This window comes from Rhipicephalus microplus, chromosome 2 (assembly GCF_043290135.1).
Source record: "Rhipicephalus microplus isolate Deutch F79 chromosome 2, USDA_Rmic, whole genome shotgun sequence".
Lineage (NCBI taxonomy): Eukaryota > Metazoa > Arthropoda > Arachnida > Ixodida > Ixodidae > Rhipicephalus > Rhipicephalus microplus.
This window is the reverse complement of record NC_134701.1, coordinates 30443579-30466233: the sequence shown is the minus strand read 5'-3', so window position 1 is coordinate 30466233 and position 22655 is coordinate 30443579. Positions and strand designations below refer to the sequence as shown.

The following is a 22655-nucleotide window of genomic DNA, read 5'->3' as shown; positions in this document are numbered from 1 at the left end:
TTCTTTTGAGAATGATCGGAGACTAGGAAATTGACCTTAGGTATACTATATATATAAATATATATTAAAATAAATAAATATATATATATATATATATATATATATCCTTATGAAACGTCAAAATGAAATAAACCACGTTGCGACTGCTCACAGAGGATCTACTTGACTACTTGCAACGCTACGGCCACTCAAGCATCATGCCTGCATATATATATATATATATATATATATATATATATATATATATATATATATATGGGATATGGCACAACGAGAGCGTTGTGAGCAAGGTTAAATATATTAATTTCCCAACAGTTCCGGGAGGGGTCGAGGGTATATATATATATATATATATATATATATATATATATATATATATATATATATATATATATATATATATATATATATATATATATATATATGTGGGATATGGCACAACGAGAGCGTTGTGAGCAAGGTTAAATATATTAATTTCCCAACAGTTCCGGGAGGGGTCGAGGGTATATATATATATATATATATATATATATATATATATATATATATATATATATATATATATATATATCTTTATAAATATATATATATATATATATATATATATATATTTATATATATATATATATATATATATATATATATATATATATATATATATATATATATATATATATATATATATATATATATGGTTTGATATAATATATTGGTTTCAGGAAGGTAAGTCAAGTTTTGTTTATCTCGTGGTTCCAGTGTGAACTCACGCACTCATTATTCTTACATTTCTTATTACTTGAGACGCAGTAACATTGTGAGAGAGCGTATTTTAAATAATGGGAGACGTGATATCAGCCTGGATTTGTAATTTGTTAGGTGTCATGCATTAGTAGCGTATATTTCATCGTGGTAGACAATACTAAGAGTTTCAAGACCCTTCTCTATGCCTACGAATTCGCGAAATGTTGTAGGGTTGTCCATTGTGAACTTTTTTGCATAATGTTTCGCTGTCAGCCTCGGTTAAACTGTGCTTCCATAAGTGAGGGGATGGCGCTCCTGAGATGGTTGTCTGACTTGAATTTTCGCCTGTCTTATATTTGAATAGAAGCTCTCGACATGGTCCCCTGATAACCTCTCCTAAGTATTCCGTAGATGCAATTACGGTTTCTTGAGCTCAAAGCAGACGAGGAGTAAAACTCTGCAGAACAAAACTCTGTCGACACCACGCAGCTATTCCAGAGGCAGCATTGTATGGATGGTCACAATGGGGAAAAGGAAGCAGTACATCTGCAGTTTGGAACAGCGGATTTGCCTTAGTGCCGCGTTTATAATAAAGAAGAGCAAGCATTATGAGAGCCAGGTAAATAAATAAAAAAGCACTAATGCTCGCCGGAGTGGGCAGATGGCACAGCTTGTAGGTTGGTTCTTCTCAGAGGACTAAGGGAGTGTCGGCGCGTACACATCTCAGTCAGAGTCAGGGAGAAAGAGGCAGGTTACAATTATGTACCACGCACTTGGGACAAAGCAATGCGTTAGAAGGTGGGTAATAATTAACGAAAACAAAAGCATTGTATCGAAAAGAAATAGGCAAATTCAAGGATATAAACGAAAAGGGCGCGTGTTGGTCTCCCACTTACGGTCAGCAGTCGGCTGCAACAAACAAAAGGTATCGGTGCCATCAGCCACTTTTTTCTGAGATTCGATAGCACATACATACATATATATATATATATATATATATATATATATATATATATATATATATATATATATATATATATATATATATATATATATATATATATATATATATATATATATATATATATAAGTATATGTGGTTTAATTGAAGAGTACTGTACAGGTGGAATTTGAAGATAACTGTCTCTTTCTTGTCCATGTTGTCGTCACCGCACGCACACATACCGTCACTGAGCACAAACACTGCGGACGTTCGCGCATGCGGAGAAACCTCGCGCGGCGCTACTACATACATTTCTGCCCTATTACTTGCTGGGTCCACGTGACGAGGTGCATGCACAGCCCTCGTTGTTGCTAAAATGACGGCGCACTCCCTGGCAGCACGGAAATCATTTTGCTGCTCTTGGCATGGATGTTGGCATCACTGCACTTTCGCTCTTTGAACCTGGTTTCACCACAACGTGTCTGTTTCAATGACAATGAACTCATCACAGCGCATTTAAGACCGCAGGCAATTTCGCAGCTCTCTGAAAGCAGCACAATAATACTGCTAAGCAGCGCATGATACGTATTCCTTATGTTACACCTGAATGTTACAAATTTGTTCTCGTCGTGTATCTATGCCTTTAAAACGCTGACACTTGGTCTGCTCTGCTAGCATAGATACTTGCAGCGTGTTTGAAAACAAAGACATATAGAATTTATACCGTCGTAGTCCTGTTGACCACAAGAATACCATGTCATAGCAGTGAACTGTGCAGCTTTGTTAGCCTTACATGCCTAATACTTGATCGGAGGGCTGATGTGACACTCGTACAGTTCACATTCTCCTATGTTGACTCCAACCATAAGCAACAACGTTTTTCTTTACTTGAGTGCTTTCCGTTAAATAGCAGCTGCCTTAGCTATCCAATAAACAGATCCTATATTATCAATAAACCGATCCTACCGATTGACATATATTTTCTTCATGCTCTTGTTAGGGACGTTAGCTGTTGGAGGCATTTTTATGCTAACTGTTCTTAAAGCCTGCTTTGGTGCTTTTTATAGCCGCGGCTTTTGTTGTAGCCGTGTCTTATGTGGTCTCTCTGTCCTGGTCTTATATGATTAAAGATGAGTCCTGTCGTTTGGAGATTGCCTTTTGAGGCTCGGTGTCACTCAAGTACGCATGTGGCAGATTGCGGTAAACTGCGCGGAGTGTGAGCGCACCGAAGAATTTCCCGTGCCACCGAAGAGGAAACGCGAGTCTGGCGGCAGTTTTGGTGAAGGCCTCGTTGGCACCTCTCTCGGCTCCCGCCGGAGGCCTGGACGGCAAACGTTGTCAGCGGCGGAGGCGGCGCGGCGGGATACGCCGGGAACAAGAGGTCACCAACTGTGCGTGCTTCAATGACGTCAACGACGAAGGTGGTGGCATTTAAGGCGTCTCCGGTAGAGAGGAACGACTATGCTCGTCGGATCTCGATGAGGACAGCCGACTTAACGAGTTGTCGTCTCTTTAGCCGGCAGAACTGTACGCTTCCCAGCGCTCTTCTGCGACGAGACTTTTGAGCGTAACATTCATCGTTTGGTGTTGTGATGAAGGTGGTTTGGAGGTTGCTGCTATGTCGGGGTGAAGTGATAGAAAAAAGAATACGAGCATCGGATGCAACAATGAGAATTGATTACAACGCATTCATACTCCAGTGAACTTTTGGGGTGTGAAAGGTTTGCCAGGGCATCAAGCACTGATGCCAGGTATGAGATACAAGAATGACCTGTGCTTGCTCAGCGGGCCGACGAGTGCCCTCGAGCAGCTCCTTCAAGTAGTGAATACCGACCTATTGCTCTAGTGCCTGGCGGCGCCATCATCACCGCTTCGCCAAGGAAAAATTGCGGCGGCGACGACGAACTAGTGAACACGTTCTCACGGCCTGAGCTGTTTTCGAGCAGCGTCGCCACTAACACCGTACGGTGGCGTTGTGAGCGGTAGCCAGGGCGCTGCCGTTGGCTAGGCAGTCGCGTGACAGGTGGCGTGGGTGGTTTGAGTGGCTTACGCCGTGGGTCCACGCACCGCCCCTTGACGATCAGAGCTTCACCGCTGGCTTGCTGTCAAAACTAGGCTGGGTGCTCCTGCTGGCTCGCTCGTTCCTCTTCGTGGTGAATCGGCTTGCTCGAGTCCTGTCAAAGACAAAAAGCCAAATAAGTCATTCGTGCAATACCCACGCGAAATGCCACCCTGGTGAATAGCAGCAATCGAACCATCCGATCTCAAACGAAATCAATCAGCAGAGCCTGCAATCGCTGTCCGCGTACTCTTTTTATTTTCTCAGTCATCCTTGGCTGAGACAATTCTGTGTGCAGTAATGTCAGCGCGCGAATAAGTACAAATTGTGCTGTGTGAAAATGAAGTGCCATACACGATGCCTGTCACCAACGACAAAGATTTGCTTGGCCTGGCATTACTTATTTGCTGACTGTTCTACATCATTGGAAAGTGCCACCATCTGAAATCGCGTAGGCAGCTTATTGCCGCTTGTTCCAATGAACGCTCGTGGTACTCGAGATTAGCCCTCTTTTGGGTGTTTTGACGGAGTTCTGTACGCACCTCAGTTTCGCCTCGCCGGCTCAATTGCAAACTGCTGCACCCAAAGTGAAGCGTCGAACAAGTACTGCATTTTTGTTTGTGTGTTTGATTGATATGCCGGGCTCTTCAACGTGCACCCAAATCTGAGCACACGGGCCTACAGCGTTTTGGCCTCCATCAAAAGTGCAGCCGCCACAGCCGGGATTCGATTCCGCGACTGTTTGTGTGTTTAATGTAGATGTCTGCTATGGTCATCTAGGATGCCTTAGTGGTGTTAAACCGAAAGCATGTGGAAAGGAAGTGTTTGTGGTGTACTTGCAAAGTATGCCTGCCCTAAAAACTTCTAACACTCATCTTGCCTCAACGATGTCTAGCAAACAAGCAGTAGCATATGAGACTATAATTTAGTTCTGAGCAGAGGACTGCTCGGGAAAACCCGGGCCCTGCCCGGCCCAGGGGCCAGGCCGAGTAAAATCTATTTCATGGTGGGCCCAGGCCGGGCTCGGGCCTCAATCTCCAGGTTTAGGGCTGGGGCTGGGTTCGAAGTGGTGGGCTCGGGTCAGGCTTGAACTCTGCTCAGTTCTTAAGGCTGGTCCACATATTTTGTGCAAACGTATATGTTTCCCCTACTGCATCTGAAAAAAAAAAAACTTTTTTATGAACGGCAAGCTACTTGGAGAAGTTTTATGAGGGACAACTGCTGAACTTCTTTTGCTTTTTGTACACGGAGCTTTTTGGTTGACTTGGTGTTTCTATACCTATAGTTAACTTCACACTATTATTTACTTGGTTAATTTTATTCGCTGCTATTTTGTAATTGGTGCAATAAATGTACACCAGTAAAATCTTGAAAGGACTATAAAATTGTTCGAACTAAGTGGAGCTTGAATAACGGGCGGGCGCTAGACGTAATAGGTATCGCACCGCTCTGCACAGACAGAACCTAAAGAAGCCGCTTCTGTTTTCGTTATTGTGAAATAGCCGCCACTGCACGTTTGTGGCAGGCGATTTGGTTGATTAAGGTGATGTAGCTCTAGCAGCGAATAGAGCTATTACATCAGTCATGCAGAAAGAAGCACCGTCATACAATGATGTGAGGAGTGGTTGCGAGATATGTGATTGTAATTATGCGCCAAAACACGTTTATTTACGTGAACGAGTTGACGCCATCGAAATTGCAAGTATTAAGTTATCTTTATTTTCATCTCTTTTCTACTGTCGTGATTGAATGAGCATCGTTTCCAGCTATGCAAAAAGGTCCTGCGCAGCGTTCGTATTTTTACCTGCTGAGTAATGCTGCAATATTTTTTTGTTGCGCATCTATAGTAAATCTGGTTTGATTTGGATTTACAACACATTTTAGTTCACCCTGAGAGGAGCAATAAAAACCATGGCCTCCCAGCACGGAATGTTGACGGGATCAACTCATCGGGACTTTTCTCTCGTAAAAGTATACACAGGGCTATGACTGGACCAAGGCGTCAGATCGAGTACATGTAAGCTAGAATCAAGCAAGTTAGGATTCACAAGTTTTTACTGCCTAATAATTTGATATGCTAAAATTATATCTGTAACTTATCATTGGAAGAGCTATTAGAGACATTCAAAGCAGGGCAACGTTCTTGAAAGTTGCAGTTGAATGGAAAGTTGACCTAGTCGCAACGCTTGTATGATTAGTGAAGCGCTAAAGACAAAAAAGAAAAGATTGATGCACAGGATGCGCGCTGTCTATTAACTAGAATATTCATAAAAATGAAAACGGGAAAACAATGGCGGGTATAGTCATTAAAAGTTCCCGCAGTCCACTAAAATGACAGGCCTACGCAGAGACACATTGCTTCTTTTTTGGCTTCATCTCGGCTGTGATCATGTGACGCGACTTGAACATGCACACCCTGCTTTGTGCGCTTCATTGATTGATTGATATGTAGGGTTTAACGTCCCAAAGCCACCATATGATTATAAGAGACGCCGTAGTGGAAGGCTCCGGATATTTCGACCACCTGGGGTTCTTTAACGTGCACCCAAATCTGAGCACACGGGCCTGCAACATTTCCGCCTCCATTGGAAATGCAGCCGCCACAGCCGGGATTCGAACTCGTGACCTGCGGGTCAGCACCCGAGTACCTTAGCCACTAGACCACCGCGGCGGGGCTTGTGCGCTCCATTGTTAGCGTTTAGCTTTCGTCGCGTCGCACTATGTGGTGCGAGAGCGACACAATACGGCCGAAACTTCGTTCGAATGCAAACGAATAGCATAGGTCCATGAAACGAGGTGTGGAGCAAATTATATTCACTCAAGTTGGTTTGGAATACCTGACTGGGAAAGAGACAGCTCCGAATTCCCCAGCGGGGATGTCCACTTTTATTTATATTTATTTATTTATACAATACTGCAGACCAATTTAATGGTCCAAGCAGCACGGGCAGAAAAAAGAATGTTCACGCACATACAATGCAAAGCAATGTAACAAAAACAATGAAGCAACAAAACGCAGAATTCACTTGGAACTACAAAATAAACAAGCCACGGTGAAACCGACTTTTCGCACAAACATAGCAGGGTTTCCAATCCAAATAAAACTAGAAAATCACGCACAACTTCAAGAAGCATTGCTAAAAACCCGAACGTCAGTAATTAAAAGTTTCTAAAATGATCGTGTAGAGCTGTCATAAAATTTCCACTAAAAATTCTTTCTGGCAATTTATTCCAGTCATCTACCGTGCGTAGAAAATATGAAAACTTAAAGGTATTTGATCGGGCAAAGAATGGGGATAAACTGTGGCTATGTGTGTGTCGAGTTTTCCTCGTGGTGGACGGACTAATGAATGGAGTGGGTGATAATCCAGTCTTACACCTAATTAGGGATTCGATAAAAGCTAAGCGGGCAATTTGGCGTCTAATGTGTAGTGGTTGGATTTTATTGAGTGCCATGATACCTGACGGAGAATCACTTCTTTTATATTTATTATAAATAAAACGAACAGCCCTCCTCTGAACCTTCTCCAATTCGTTAATGTTTTTGTTCGTGTGCGGATCTCAAACAACCGCTGCATACTCCAGTTTAGGCCTAATTATGGAATTATACGCTAAAAGCTTAACGTTACTAGGTGTACCTCGAAGTTTATGCCATAAAAGACCAAGTTTTTTTAGCGCTGAAGAAGTTACCTGCTGAACGTGGTCATTCCAATCTAATCTGGAGTTCAATACGATACCTAGGTATGTAAACTTACTAACCTCCTCGATTAAGGTGTTTTTAATTTTGTACCGGAAAGTTATGGGGTTTCGTTTCCTGGTTATACGTAAAAGAACTGTTTTTGTAGTGCTAATTTTCATGCCCCATTTGTCGCACCAAGATGATATGTCACATAAAGCCCTATCTAGCCGATGTTGATCAGAAGCAGACTGCACTTCAGTAGAAATCATGATATCATCCGCGAACATTCCAATATTCACAGTATCACCAACCACAGACACTAAATCATTAACATAAACAAAAAAAGCAGGGGCCCCAGCACACTTTTCTGGGGCACACCTGATGTCACTGTTAAAGAAGAGGAACAAATACCATCGATGTCTACAAATTGCGTTCGATCTTTCAAATATGAATTAACCCAATTTACAAGTGTAGAAGGAATTCCTGCTTGTTTAAGTTTCAAAAGAAGGCTACCGTGAGGAACCCTGTCGAATGCGTTGCTTAAGTCTAAAAACAAAACATCAACTTGCCCGGAGTGATCTAAGATTGAACTAAAGCTATGAACGGCGGTGACCAACTGCGTAACGACAGAAAATCCCTTTCTAAAACCTTGTTGGAAGGGACTCAATGTTTTATTTTTTTTCCAGTACATTAAGAATATGGTTAGCTACAATATGTTCTATCATCTTGCAACAACAGCACGTTAAGGAAATTGGTCGATAATTGCCAACATGGAAACGGTCTCCATTTTTAAAAACTGGAATTACCCTAGCCATAAGCCAATCATGGGGCAGCACGGACGTCCGAAAAGATTCACAAAAAATGACTGTCAAAAACCGAGCTAAAGATTCTGCATAGCGACGCAGAAAGGCGTTCGGGATTTCATCCGGGCCAGTAGTGCACTTAGGATCTAATCGCAGAAGCATTTCAAAACCTCCTTCAAAAGAAACAAGCTCGATCTGTTCCGAATGAGCCTCCATATGAAATTCATCACCTTGATCGTTTGAAAACACAGAATGAAAAAAGGAATTGAAAGCATTAGCAATGGAGAGACAAGATGTTTCCATCTTGCCATCAACCAGTAATTGATCGACCGATTTACGTGCACTACGGATGTGATTCCAGAACTTTCCTGGATCGTTTAAAATGAACTGGGGCAAACTTTCGCAAAAATACCGTTTGCTTGCGGATTTTACGCTGCTCGAAAGTTTGAAGACTAACCTATTTAAGACATCACAATCGGGACTGCGAGTCTTCTTGATACGTTTAATTCGCCGCTTTAGGTGAATAATATCTCGGTTAATCCATGAATTGACTCTTTTGGTTCGTTTTTTCTTATCAGGTATCAAAGACTTTAAACAAAATTTGCAATGCTCTTTAAACATTTCCCACAAATGCCGCACATCATTACCTTGAAAGCTTTCGTAAGCTATGTCAAGGTAATCCAAAACAGACTCGTCCCTCGCCCTGGAGTAGTCTTTGACATATGTATGCTTAACTCCCGCCAAACGTTTTTTAGGTTCCAGAAAGACATTGGTAACTACAACCTTGTGATCAGAAATCCCGTCACTTACATGAAATGAATAATCAGAAAAACTGCGATCTCAGAACACAAGATCGAGTACGGACCTAGCTGTACCGCAAATTCTGGTGGGCTCAAGAACAACCTGGTTTAAATTATGAGTTATCATAATTTCGGATAGAATATCAGAGTGCTCTGCGGCTCCGACACATCCAGTAGGCCAATCAATACCTGGTAGATTGATATCGCCAACAAGCATAAGCCTGGTTTTGCGGAAACTAAACAAATGATCTTGGAGCTTTCGCAAATAAGAAGAATCAGAACTGGGAGGTCTGTACAGCGCACATAGGACGAAAGTGAGACTAGAAAATGTTATCTTAAGAAGCAGGCTTTCGTGGTCTTCTTTTGATTTAAAACCACAGCTTTCACATTTTTCTTTAACAGAACAGCCACACCCCCCCCTCGTGACCCACGTTCACGTCTGAAGACCGAAAACGATAAAGGAAAGACGCAGTCGTCAGTGATATCGCTGGTTAACCAAGTCTCAGTTATTACTGCTACGTCGGGGTTGTGCGCAAGTAATGCAATTTCCAGGGATTGGGATTTATTGGCAACACTTTGGGCATTCATATTCAATACAACGAGCCTGTTGCGATAAGAATCGCTGCCGGGATCATGTCACTTCGACTGCGACTGCGCGGGGGACAAAATGAGCTTCATTCGTCTACCTGTTAAATCATCCCAAACATATGTTTCGTCATTAATTTTAAGTTCATCGTCATAAAGTTTTGGATCGAGCCCTTCATCCTTATCTTCGCGTGCCGATTCCCAGAGAAGTTTTCGCTTGCGGAGAGTTTCTTTGGAATAATCATTCTGAATGTAAATTTTCGAGCCTTTCAGCTTCTTAACGTTACTGAAAACAGCCATCTTCTCATTGAAGTCTTGGAAGTACACCTCAACCTCGAAGCATATTTATTTATTTATTTATTTATTTATTTATTTATTATTTATTTATTATATTGTCAGGGCAAAAAGACGTTGAAGGAGAGGAGTGGGTAAATACATGAGAAATACAACTAAAACAATACAATAAAAGAGACTATGTCAACATCAACAATTGCTCCAGATTATACAAAGTAGTATTTATTTAAAAAACAATGAAAAAAAGTTCGACAGATCCCACGTAACTGGGAACCAACTTTATGCGAAGCACGCGGAGGGAAGGTGACCATGTTGCATTTTTTTTATATTGAGCGACACGTCATGAAAGGACGCTCAATATATGTACAAACGTTGCACGCAGAGACATATGTCGAAGCGAACATGTGTGTTGAAGAGTTGCGGATGTTTGTATAACCAGTTTTCCACTTGCACAACGATGTCAGCTTGAAATGTGCTTTAGCAACACCATACGCTGAAATGAAGCGCTTATGCTCGCGAAGATGCTCGCCCTTGACACTGCTACATAAATCAATTTCAGCGCATTGCACCTCACCACAATTGACGTTAACCCGACGTGACAGCGGTATGAAAGGAGTGCATATGTAATGTTTATAAAATTGGGTAGGCAGGGCTGCAACCACTATTGACGTTTAGCGAAGATGAGCGCTTATTTGAAAAGTAGTTCCGAGACCTGGCATAGCACTGTGGTAGAATGCTCGACTTTCACGCTGAATGCTTGGGTTCGATTCCTGCTGGGACCCTGTAGTTTATTATTTGCATTTATCGGGTGGCCAACGCTGCCTATGTCAGGTTTTCTTAACACCGACATTTATCCTATGCCTTCGTTGGGTTTACGCTACTGATGTCGGGTATTGCTTTTCGCGCACGCGTTAAAATTGCCCGTGTGTGGTCTCGTCATTCCTGGGTACATACTAAGTGTCAATCACCTGTGGCACATACCCGCTTACTAGCGGCACATACCCACCCGTGAGTTTGTGCCACTGTCTCGCGGGAAGTGTTTGACGACGTACGCGGCGGGTTTGTGACATTATTCTTGTCTTGACCAGCGCATCTTATCCGTCAAACAATATTACCCTCCCATGTGCTAATTTTGGTTCACGCCAAGTTCAGGGGATGACCACGAGAGCACCCAAACGTAAGCGGCTAGATAGATAGATAGATAGATAGATAGATAGATACGCTCAAAGTCACCAAAGTTCGCTGAAAAATGCTTCGCATTTAATAATCAGGAGCAATAGGTACAGGTAAAACATTTTCCTGGTTATACAATGTTAGCTAATGTTTCGTGAAGACGTTTGCAGCCAGTGATGGATGCGACATTTGAGGGAAGGTGGTCATAATCTTAAGATGTACGGTCAATAAACGACTGAAAGAAAGTGCGACATGATGTGATTTCTAACTTATTACGATAATCAACACGGTTTGAGATGTACAGAGGCCAGAGTATCAGGTGTTGGGTGATTGAAAATTTTATGGAACAGTGAATAACGGTGATTTTTTGTCGAGAGACAATAGAATAAGTCATTTTTTGTTGAGGTTATACCTTCAGTGCGGTTATAGTTGTGGAGGATCAACTTATCAGAGTTGTTTTGGTCAAGAGAGGTGATAAGGTTAGCGTGACTGGGATCCAATATGGCCGATGCATATCGAGTTTAGGGCGTATGAGAGGCTTATCGAGTATTAGGTTTAAGAAAGAGGGTGCGTCGGAGAAGTTACGTCGCAAGTAGCTGAGCGTGCGACTAGCATTGTTAATGACGTATTCTGAATGAATCGTCCAACTTGAGTTATTTGTGATTTGCACGCCAAGATATTTATACGACATGAACGAGTCTAAGGGAGTGTTGTTTAGATGGTAGGTGTTATGATTCGAGGTAGTTCTTGATGCCTGAAATGTTTTACATTTTCTAATATTAAGTTCCATTAACCAGTGTTTGCACCAGTTAGCTATACTATGTAGGTCAGCTTGAAGTGTTTCAGTATCATGAGCATAGCTAATTTTGCTGTAGGTAACACAGTCATCTGTGAACAAATGTATGTTAAAAGTTGTTGAAGAAGTTTATCATTAATATATGCAAAAATAATTAAGGTCCCAGCACTGAACCTTGAGGCACACCTGACTGCACTTCAGTGAGTGGTGAATACTGGTCGTTAGCAGGTACTGGTGCGACAAGTGGCTCATGAAACTAAACATTAGTAAGTGCAAAGTAATGAGAGTAATGCGTCATAATAAAGCTGATGACAACTTCTCTTGTACCCTTAAAGTCATGTGATGCTTCGTTTTTGCCACAAACAAGCAGTGACTGGAACCACCTTCCTGCCTCCGTTGCCGCAATCGAAGAACTTGCCGTCTTCCAAACTGCCGTTGTTGATGTATTGTAGTTAGACCACTCTGCTCTGTAATACCACCGGGGCCCGAGAATATTCAAGTAAATAAATAAGTAAACAAATGAGTAAATAAATAAATACTGAGTAAATAAATAAAAAATACATAAATTTTTCTATGTGTTATTTCTTGATTTTTATAGCTCCCCCACCCCTTTTTCTTGTGTAGGGCAAGTCGCTCTAGACTGGTTCCATTCCGTTCTGTTCTTTCCGTCCTTCCTTCACCCCTGGGACCTGCCGCATCGCTTAGAGACCATAACAACTTGACCACACCAGTAGTGATGAAGCGAATGCGCAGGACGAAGCTTGGTCGGTGGTGTTTATTGAGAGTAACGTAGTTTACAAGTGCGGCAGTTGGAACCATTTCCGAATATTCATCGGTATGAGGCCAAAAGTCTTCTGTTGGTTGTATATACAAACTTCATGCGCAATTACGATTGAAACGGCTAGGAGCGTCGTGCTGCAACGTGTCTTTGTCCCACTGGCTCAGCCCTGTGCACCTCAAGCCAGTGTCGATGAATGGGGTTGTGGACGCGGCCTTTTGTGGTGGCGCGACTCGAACACGCGCAGGCGTAGTGGTTACAAAGGCGGTGAATGACTGCGATGGCGGAGAATGTCCATTGTACAGATGATATTTTTTATTTTAACAACAACAACAACAACAACAACAACAACAATAATAATAATAATCAGTCAATCAATCATTCATTTAACGTGCCCAGGAACAACCGCAAGGTCTTTGTGCAGGCGCACGCAAAAATAAAACAATAAAAATAAACAATACAATGCAGACAGTCTTCAGAAATATCAAGAGAAAAAACGCGTAGACATAGGGAAACGAACACAAAAGTGGAGGAGTAAATAAGACAGGACAAGAATTATTGAAGGGGAACGAAAAGTTAGATTGCACTTATACAACTATATATGCCAGACGGAGGAGGGAAGATTTTGTACATTGTACCATACTATGTCAAGACAGTGCGAAGTTCAGATAAAAACAATGACTGTGGACCATGAAAAACGTCAAGATCAAGAAAATTAACATTATAGAGACTTTGTATTTTGTGAACCATAGAGTGTTGGAAGAAGCAGGCGGGTACATGAAACGGTCTATTCTCTCTTGTTAACTTACGCGGAATTCGAAAGTTAACACAATTGAGAAGTACAGGGCAGGATATGATACCATGGACTAGCTTGTAAAGGAACAACAGGTCAGAACGATTTCGTCTGCAGTGAAGTGATGACAATGATAATAATCCAGCAGTATTTGAACGCATACTCAAGTTTTGGAACACATATTGCGGTGAACAATTTGTGGAGGGCTATATGAGAACTGAACTCTCAATATATTCTGCAAACACATCCGAGAGTACGAAGGCCCCGCATAGCGGCACGCTTAACGTAAGCAGAAAAGTTTAACGTGCTATAAACAACAACACCAAGATCACTGATCTCATGAAGCTTGCATAACGACACAGAATTGACAGAGTATTTAAATGACACGCTAGATGTTTGGCGAGTGATAGACATCAATTTTCTCTTTGAGGTATTCAGAGAAGGGTTATTGCAGTTGCACCATTCGGAAAAAGAACACAAATCTGACTGCAGCAAGCGACAGTCGTTAACTGAACAAATTTCCTTAAATATCTGGATATCATCGGCATACAAGAGGAAAGAAGAATTGCGAATGCAAAAGAAACATCATTAACGTAAATTAAAAATAGGAGTGGGCATAATACCGACCCCCGAGGGACCCCACTAGTCACTTTACACAAAGAAGAGGTTTGGCCATTTACGGCACCATAAAAAGATCTATTGAGCATATAGCTGTGCAGGAGATTCAGAACCGACAAGTCAACATCAAACTGCGCAAAATTAACCATAATCAGTGAGTCGCTGACTACGTCAAAAGCCTTGCTAAGGTCACAGTAAATTACGTCAACTTGTTCTCTCTGAGAAATAGGTGGGAAGATCTGCGTCATGAAACTAGCAAGATTTGTGGTAGTTGAGCGACCAGCAAGAAAAGCATGTTGATTTGGAATCAATAAGTTTTTCACACCAAAAGACAATATTTTTTGAAGAGCCAGCTCGAAAATCTTTGATGTGGCACATAGTAGAGAAATTGGGCGATAATTTGAAACATCTGTTTTAGAGCCCGACCTAAATACTGGGAAAACACGAGCAGTTTTCCACATGCTAGGAAATGTGGAAATGTCCAGGCAGTTAATAAATATCGTAGTCAGTACAGGGACAAATATACTACCATAAGCTTTTAGTATGGCGGATGGGATGCCCTCTTGGCCACATGATAAGGATGGTTTTAAGCGCTTAATGCATTCGCCGATAAGATTTTCATCCAGCGACAAAGCACTGTATGAGCTAACTGCCTTGGGCTGTTGTCCGATATCAGTGCTAGAGTCTGAAGCCTTATAAACGGATGAGAAATGCGTGGCAAAACAGTTAGCGACGGCATGCACTTCAATTTTATTTGAGTCCAGCAGTCTGAAGGACTCTCCGCTTTTGCTAGACCGTTTACGCACATACTTCCAAAACTCAGCTGGCCTGTCAGAGGCGCTTTTTTCTAAGAAGTCAATATACGAACTGTGATCGCGCTTATATAGGCGTTTAGAGAGAGTTCGAAAAAATCTGAACTCTTCCTTCTCCTCGCTGGACGAAGAACATTTAGATTTCCTGTGTGCACGATTTTTATGCTTCAGTTCACTGATAAGTTCAAATAAGAACCAGTGGGGATATCTACGTTGTTTAGGTGTACATAGGAGAATAAAATTACACTTGCTGCTCAGTACAAGCTCCGTAAACCGATCAACCTGATCATCAACATTCGGTTTGTCAGTAACCTGTGACCACGCAACAGTGGACAAGTAATAATACAGGCCCGTGTAATCACCTCGCTTGAAAGCCAATCTTGGAGATTTGTTTACGTAACTGCTGTAGCTCGTTCTTTCGGCTGATGAAGATAATCTTACGTTAAGTGGTGGGTGGAATTTGTCGGGACGTATAAGGGAGATGTCGGAGCAGGAAACTTCAAGGGGTTGATCGTTGGACAAACACAGGTCTAAGACGTTGCCACTGGAATTAACGACTGAGTTATGTTGCAGTAGGGAATTAAACGCCAGAAAGTTCAGGAGCAGGCTGCACTTTTTCTCTATAAAATGATTGTAATGAGAAAAGGTGAGCGTGCTCCAGTCAATTCCAGGTGCATTGAAATCCCCAAGAACAATAATTCTGTGCCCACTATGAGAAGATATCACAAGTTCTATAGAAGACATGATATCATGAAACGAGGCAGGGGAAATGCTGGGCGGTAAATAGAAACAACCAATCAACAATTTTTCACGGCGCTCAAGGTTGATTTCAAGCCAGATAGATTCTTCGATATATTCTAGGTCTTTCCGTCTAACGGATTTCATTGAATTGTCAATGGCAATCAGCACGCCACCGCCTTTCTGTTTGGTTTCACTGAAATCTTGGTCACTGTGGAAGGTGGTGTAGGTCGGGAGAAAAAGGTCTGATGAGGGAATTTCAGTGCCTGGCCAGGTTTCAGAAATAGCGATAACAGGAAAAGAAGACGGAAAAACATTAGAGAAAAACTCGAGTGTCTTGGTACGCAGACCCCGAGCTTTTTGGTAAAAGATGTCTACGTTACACGGCGCTTTCGATTCCAATCACAAACTCAGAGGGATGAAGCATGTCATCACGCAGCTCCCCACGAAATGGCTTGAAGAGGCCTCCGAGGGGCCATATCGAAGGGTCATTCAGGCGTTGTAGTGTTTGCTCGTCAACTTCGATGTAGAAAGAAAAATATGACTGGAATTTCGTTTGAAGTCGCCGGCAGGAGATGGTAGACAAATCCAGTGAAGCAATATGTTTTTTGATGTCAGCAGCAGTCGTGTCCGGGCTCAGCTACGTAACGAAAATGGCCTTTGGCCGTCGTGGCCGTTGAGCTACAGCTTATAGTTGATGTTTTCATAGCTCCAAACAAGGCGGGTTTCTTCTTCCTTTCACCCTCAGTAGCCGCCGCAGAGGAGGCTGTCGCTGGCATCACACTGACACGCTCGGACGTGTCTGCGTCAGCTTGCGGCGAATTCGCACAGACGCACAGACAGGCTAGAAGGCGGACTGGCAGATGGACGGACGCGTAGACGTACGGGCGGATCGACGCACAAACGTACGGACGGACTCACGGACGGACGCATGGGTAGACCGACGGACGCATGGATGAACGCGTGGATGGTCGCGCGGGCGGATGGACGCACGGACGGGCTGACGGGTGCTTCGCCCCCCTCTTCACCATTCACTCCGTGCATATGCTGTGATTTTTTTTCTTAAAACTGACATATATTCTATGGCTTCGCTGAGTCGACGCTACCGATGTTGGGCATTGCTTTACGCTCACACGTTCAAATTGCCCATGTGTGTTTACGTCATTGCTGGGTAGACACTAAGTGTCCATCACCTGTGGCACATACCCGTATAACATCGGCACATACACGCCCAAAGGCAGATGCCAGTATCTGGTGGGAAGTATTCGACAATGTACGCCATGGGAGTGTGACATTATTCACGTATTGACGAACGCGTCAAACTCGTCATATCATACCCTCTCATGCTGATTTCGGTTCACGCCAAGTCAAAGGGGTGACCATGAGAGCACCCAAACGTAAGCGGCAAACGTATACGCTCAAAGTCGCCGAAGCTCGCTAAGAAATACTTGGCATTTAAATGAGCCTTATGGCGTAGTGCGTAATCGAGGTAGGCATTCTAGGATAGTGTGAGATGGGCACGAGCTGTTATGCGCACGAACTGTGCTGCACGATTGAAGGCGATATCATCATCCTCCACCCTTGATATCATTATAAGGGCCGGCTCCGGGAAATTAGAGCTTCTTTAACGTGCGCCGACATCGCACCGGTCGCCTCCGTTCTCTCGAGTCAGCGGCCGAGCACCACAACCACTGCTACACCGAGGTTGAAGGTGATGCGAACGCTTGCAAGGCTCGTGCAACTTTTCGCTTTGCACTGATCGTCGTGCACACCTTCTGTCGTACTAAACAATTTTCCGTTGCAGTGAAACACCCACATACACTAAAGTATTATATTGCCGAAGAAATACGTCCACATTACCCTTGTCGATGTTAATAAAAGAAATACAGAGAAAGTACGCATTTGACTGCAGCGTACAGAACGATAAACGTGAATATGGGTGCTTATATAATCGACGTTTGCCTGTTGGACCTGATTGCCTTGTATTTCAAATGTGAGGATGCGGCTTCGGTCTGCGGCGACGTTGCTCGGCAACCCGCGATGCGCGTTGCATCCGGGTGAAGACGATATCCCAGTCGGCGTGCTCCATCACCGTGCTTCCGTGAACGGCGAAGAAACAAGACCACGATGGCGGAGGAAGGAAAGAAACTGAGCAGCTATGACGTCACATTGACGCCATCGCATCGACCCGCGTCGTCCCAGTGGCCTAGGGCATCGCCCCCCGATTGTGAATGCGCGTGCGGTGCACTGTAGCTTTCTTCGTCGCCTCGGTCGCACAACTGCGGCATCAAAATTTTCGGTTGGTGAGCGACAAAGCACGGTGCAACCATTTCGATATGCATCGGCGCACCTCGTGGCGAAGGATGACTCTCTGCCTCCCCAAAACACGCCGCGCTGGCCGCATGCGACCAGCATGCTGCAAATGCTGCAGCGCGATAAAGAGAAGGTTGCGCAGGAGGTTGCAAAACGGGGGCCTTCATAAGCGGTGCGCTGCCGTAATTGCACGCTTCCCCCAAAAGCGATACGGCGCGTGCAACGCACTGCGTCGACGGGCGAACGGGTGTTCGACCAGTCGCGTTTTACAAACGCCAAAGAAACAGGAAATGCATGCACAAAAAAGTAAAAAGAAGTTCCAACCCTGGCTTTTCACTTGTTTGTGAAAAATCGGTTGTATTCATTCTTGTTTCCTTTAACATGATGCCATTTTATTAATTCCTGTTTCCTTTAACATGATAACATGTTTAAATGATGCCGTACATGACTTCCGTGTCATGAATATTATGTTTGGATATGTCGTTCACCTTCGTCATCTATTCATGTCACGCGATACCAAATTTAGTACATGTGGAGCTAGCGAAATGCCCGCGAGCACGCTACGAGCGTGGTATGTTGGCATGTTCATACATGACACGCGTGTTAGGATTATCGTGTTTGCAACAGTCATATATTTCGTCATCCATTGACGTCACGTAACAATGAATTCGGTATATATGGAGCTAGCAAAATGGCCGCGAGTGCATCATGTAGCGTTGACGCGCGCGCACGCTGGGCACAGCGACGCTACGTTAGCAAAACGCGAGCACTTTATAGTCTGACGCCAGGTGCGACCAGCGTCCGTCCACGAGGCCCCATGGCAACGGGCGCGAAATGCGACATGCTGCATTTCACACCGAAGCGTTCCCAGACAACACTGCGTCTCCCTCTTTTCGTGACGAACTGGGGACGCCGGACGCGCTGCAACGCGCATGCGTCAAAGCAACGCAGCGCGGCGCGCGCCTGCGACTCTATTGCAGGACCGGCGCCTGGCGTGGCAACGCCAGCGTGACGCGATGAAATGAACGCCGGTGAGCACGCGCACCGTGTCACGTCGAAATGTATAGGCGCCTTGACTGTGGCATGTAGTCATGTTGTTACATGACGCGCATCTCATGTTATTTACGTTTGCACCAGTCACATACCCTCGTCATCTATTCACGTGACGTAATACCGAATTTGGCATATGTGAAGCTAGCGAAACGGCTGCGAGCGCATCATGAGTGTGGCATGTAGTCATGTTGTTACATGACACGCATGTCCTAATTATCATGTTTCGACGTGTCGTTTACCTATGTCGTTCGTACGCGTCACGTAATACCGAATTTTGTAGATGTGAAGCTAGGGAAACGGCCGCGAGCGCATCTTTGGCGTAACATTTAGTCAAGTTGTTACATGACACGCATCTCATGATTATTATGTTTGTACCAGTCACTTCCCTTCGTCATCTATTCACGTCCCGTAGTAACAAATTTGGTATAAGTGAAGCTAGTGAAACGGCCGCGAGCGCATCATGAGCGTGGCATGTAGTCATGTTGTTACATGCTATGCATGCCATTATTTTTATGCTAGTGTCTGTTGATTTTGTTCACCGTGCAGCAATGTCATACAATACCAGTGTTGAAATATGTCATGTGAACGAAATCATCGCAAGAGCAGCAAAACCTTTAAATGTAAATCATGATATTCATGACTGGCATGGCATGATTTTCATGTTATGACTACTCACTTATGCTGGTCATACAGTCATGCTATGCCATACCAAGTTTTGTACCGAAAGCATTATCGAAATGGCCAGGAGAGCTAAAAGCCGTAAGCGGCTAGATAGATAGATAGATAGATAGATAGATAGATAGATAGATAGATAGATAGACAGATAGATAGATAGATAGATAGATAGATACGCTCAAAGTAGCCGAAGTTCACTAAGAAATGCTTTGCATTTAAAACTGCACGTTGGAACGTTATATGTTAATCAATGCTCGGTTGATTTTTTACGTCAAAGAATCATGGTCTGACCATGGAGCGCCTTGTAATAGTAGATTTTTTTTATGTTACGCTAATATGGAGGATTGAGAAAGAAAATATATCAGTGCAAAGGTATTTGTGGTGATCTGACAAAACACATGCTTGACTGAATGGGTCTTGTTTATTACGTGTTCATCCTGGACATAGGCATCGACAGGAGCCACCGCTCAACTCCACCAGCCAGCCCTGGACGCCACCGAATTTCGCCTCCAGTCATTAGAGAGTTTTAGTACTGCGTACGCTGCGTACGTGGCGGCGTTGCGTACGTAAGGACGCCACGTTCTGCGTAGTGCGCATGCGCAGACTGCAACGCGCACGTATCGCGTTACGTACGCAGCCGCTACGTACGCACGCATGAGATGCGTGCGTGCGTACGTATGAGCTGATCGCGCCGCTCTCGAACAAGTTCGCGACAGCGCGAGACTTCGTTTTGCAAAATGGCGGCATCGAAGGCAAGCACCGACCGGCTCTGTGGCTTAAAATATGGCCATAATCTGGCTATAACACCTGGATTGGCTCACTTTGGTTGTCAACAACACGTGCTTCTATTTCGATCTACCAGATGGCGCAACACGCTTCACGCTTGTTACGTACGCGGGTACTACGGCGTACTAAAAGCCGATTAGTGGCAAACGACGCCACGTAACGCAAGGCGCTTGCGTGATGCGTACGTAGCACCATTCCGCAGTACTAAAACTCTCCATTAGAGAGATTTAGTATTGCGTACGCTGCGTACGTGGCGGCGTTGCGTACGTAACGACGCCACGTTCTGTGTTGTGCGCATGCGCATACCGCAACGCTCACGTATCGCATTACGCACGCAGTCGCTACGTACGCACGCATGAGATGCGTGCGTGCGTACGTATCAGGTGATCGCGCCGCTCTCGAACAAGTTCGCGACAGCGCGAGACTTCGTTTTGCGAAATGGCGGCATCGAAGGCAAGCACCGACCAGCTCTGTGGCTCAAAATGTGGCCATAATCTGGCTATAACACTTGGATTGGCTCACATTGGCTGTCAACAACACGTGCTTCTATTTTGATCTACCAGATGGCGCAACACGCTTCACGCTGGTTACGTATGCGGGTACTACGGCGTACTAAAAGCCGATTAGTGGCAAACGACGCCACGTAACGCAAGGCGCTTGTGTGATGCGTACGTAGCACCATTCCGCAGTACTAAAACTCTGCATTGTGCAGCACAGCTTTGCGAAACAAAGTGTCGCTCATGTTGTAGGACCTGCGCGGCTCTTCTTGGTTACTTCACGCTGCAAAGATGACTCGGCCTCCCTGGAAGCTGTCCAGCAATTCGGCAGTCTCGCATTCGTGGTGTCACGATTTCGAGACGGCGGAATTCTGCAATTCTGAGCGCGGCTGCTTCGTCTTGCGGCGGTGAATCGCAATTTTCATCAAGTGTGAATGAACAAGTCATTGAATCAATCAATACGAAGCTTCTATTTTGCGATATAAATGTAAATGATTTTTGGTTTCGCCATGGTTACCCTCACTGCGACTGTATGAAATCTTTCTGACCTGTATACACAGCATGCACTTATTACAATGGAAAGGCTAAAATGGTGCACACTTTATCGTCCCCATCAAAAATAAAAATCAGAACATAATTGATTCCTCTGTCATAGCAATAGGTATGACACGAAAGTAAAACGTCCCGCTATAGAATTAACCTAGTCCTTAGTTTACATTAATATAAATAGAGCCCATACAATGTCTGTTGGTGTTCGACAGCTGAAGCATCGTTTTTCTCAAATATGTCGACGTTGATGCTTAGTGATACATCAACATCCCGATGCGTAACGTGTACGGTTAAAAAATTGGCAGATCCCATGCACATTGGGAATCGATAATATGTGAAGCACGAATGAAAAATGATAATATGTCATTTTGAAATCAGCCCATCGTTCCAATGTGGAAGTAAATGATGCCGTACATGACTTCCGTTTCATGGTTATCATGTTTGGATGTGTCGGTGACCTTCACCATCTATTCACGTCACGTGATACCAATAGTATATGTGGAGCTAGCGAAACGGCCGCGAGCACGCTAAGAGCATGTTATGTTTTAATGTGCTTACTTGATACGCGTGTCAGGATTAATATGTTTGCACCAATCATATATTTTGTCATCCATTGACATCGCGTAACACCAAATTTGCTATATGTGGAGCTAGCAAAACGGCCGCGAGCGCATCATGAGAGGTGCAATATACTCTAATGCAGCGTTGACGCGCGTGCACGCTCTGCGCCGTGCTCCCGACAGGGCTGCAGAAATTAGGTGCCTTTTTCCTCTTCTTACCACTACCGCCACCACCACCACCACGCTGGGCACAGCGACGCTACGTTAGTAGAACGCGAGCACTATAATAGTCTGATGCCAGGCGCGACCAGCGTCTGTCGCCGCGGCCCGACGGCAACCGGCGCGAAATGCGACATGTTGCATTTCGCGCCGCGTGCGCCTGCGAGTATATGGCAGGACCGGCGCCTGGCGTGACAGCACCGCGGCGAAATGAACGGGGGCGACGTGACGAAATGAACAACAGCGAGCATGCGCACTGCGTCACGTCAAAATGTATTGGCGCCTTGACTGTGGCATGTAGTCATGTTCTTGCAAGACACGCACGTCATGATTGTCATGTTTGCACTAGTCACATACCTTCATCATCCATTGGCGTCACGTATTACAAAAT

The 22655-nt window shown here is 44.2% G+C and overlaps 1 protein-coding gene across 3 annotated transcripts in view; it reads right to left on the bottom strand.

The window, feature by feature from the left end:
• Nucleotides 1–1826: 1826 nt before the first annotated feature.
• Nucleotides 1827–22655, bottom strand: part of Sh (Potassium voltage-gated channel protein Shaker) — a 535670-nt gene continuing 514841 nt past the window's right edge. For all 3 annotated transcript variants that reach the window (XM_075886345.1, XM_037420260.2, XM_075886344.1), the window contains exon 5: nt 1827–3858. The gene's annotated coding sequence lies outside the window, so the exon portion shown is untranslated. The remainder of the gene's footprint in view (nt 3859–22655) is intronic.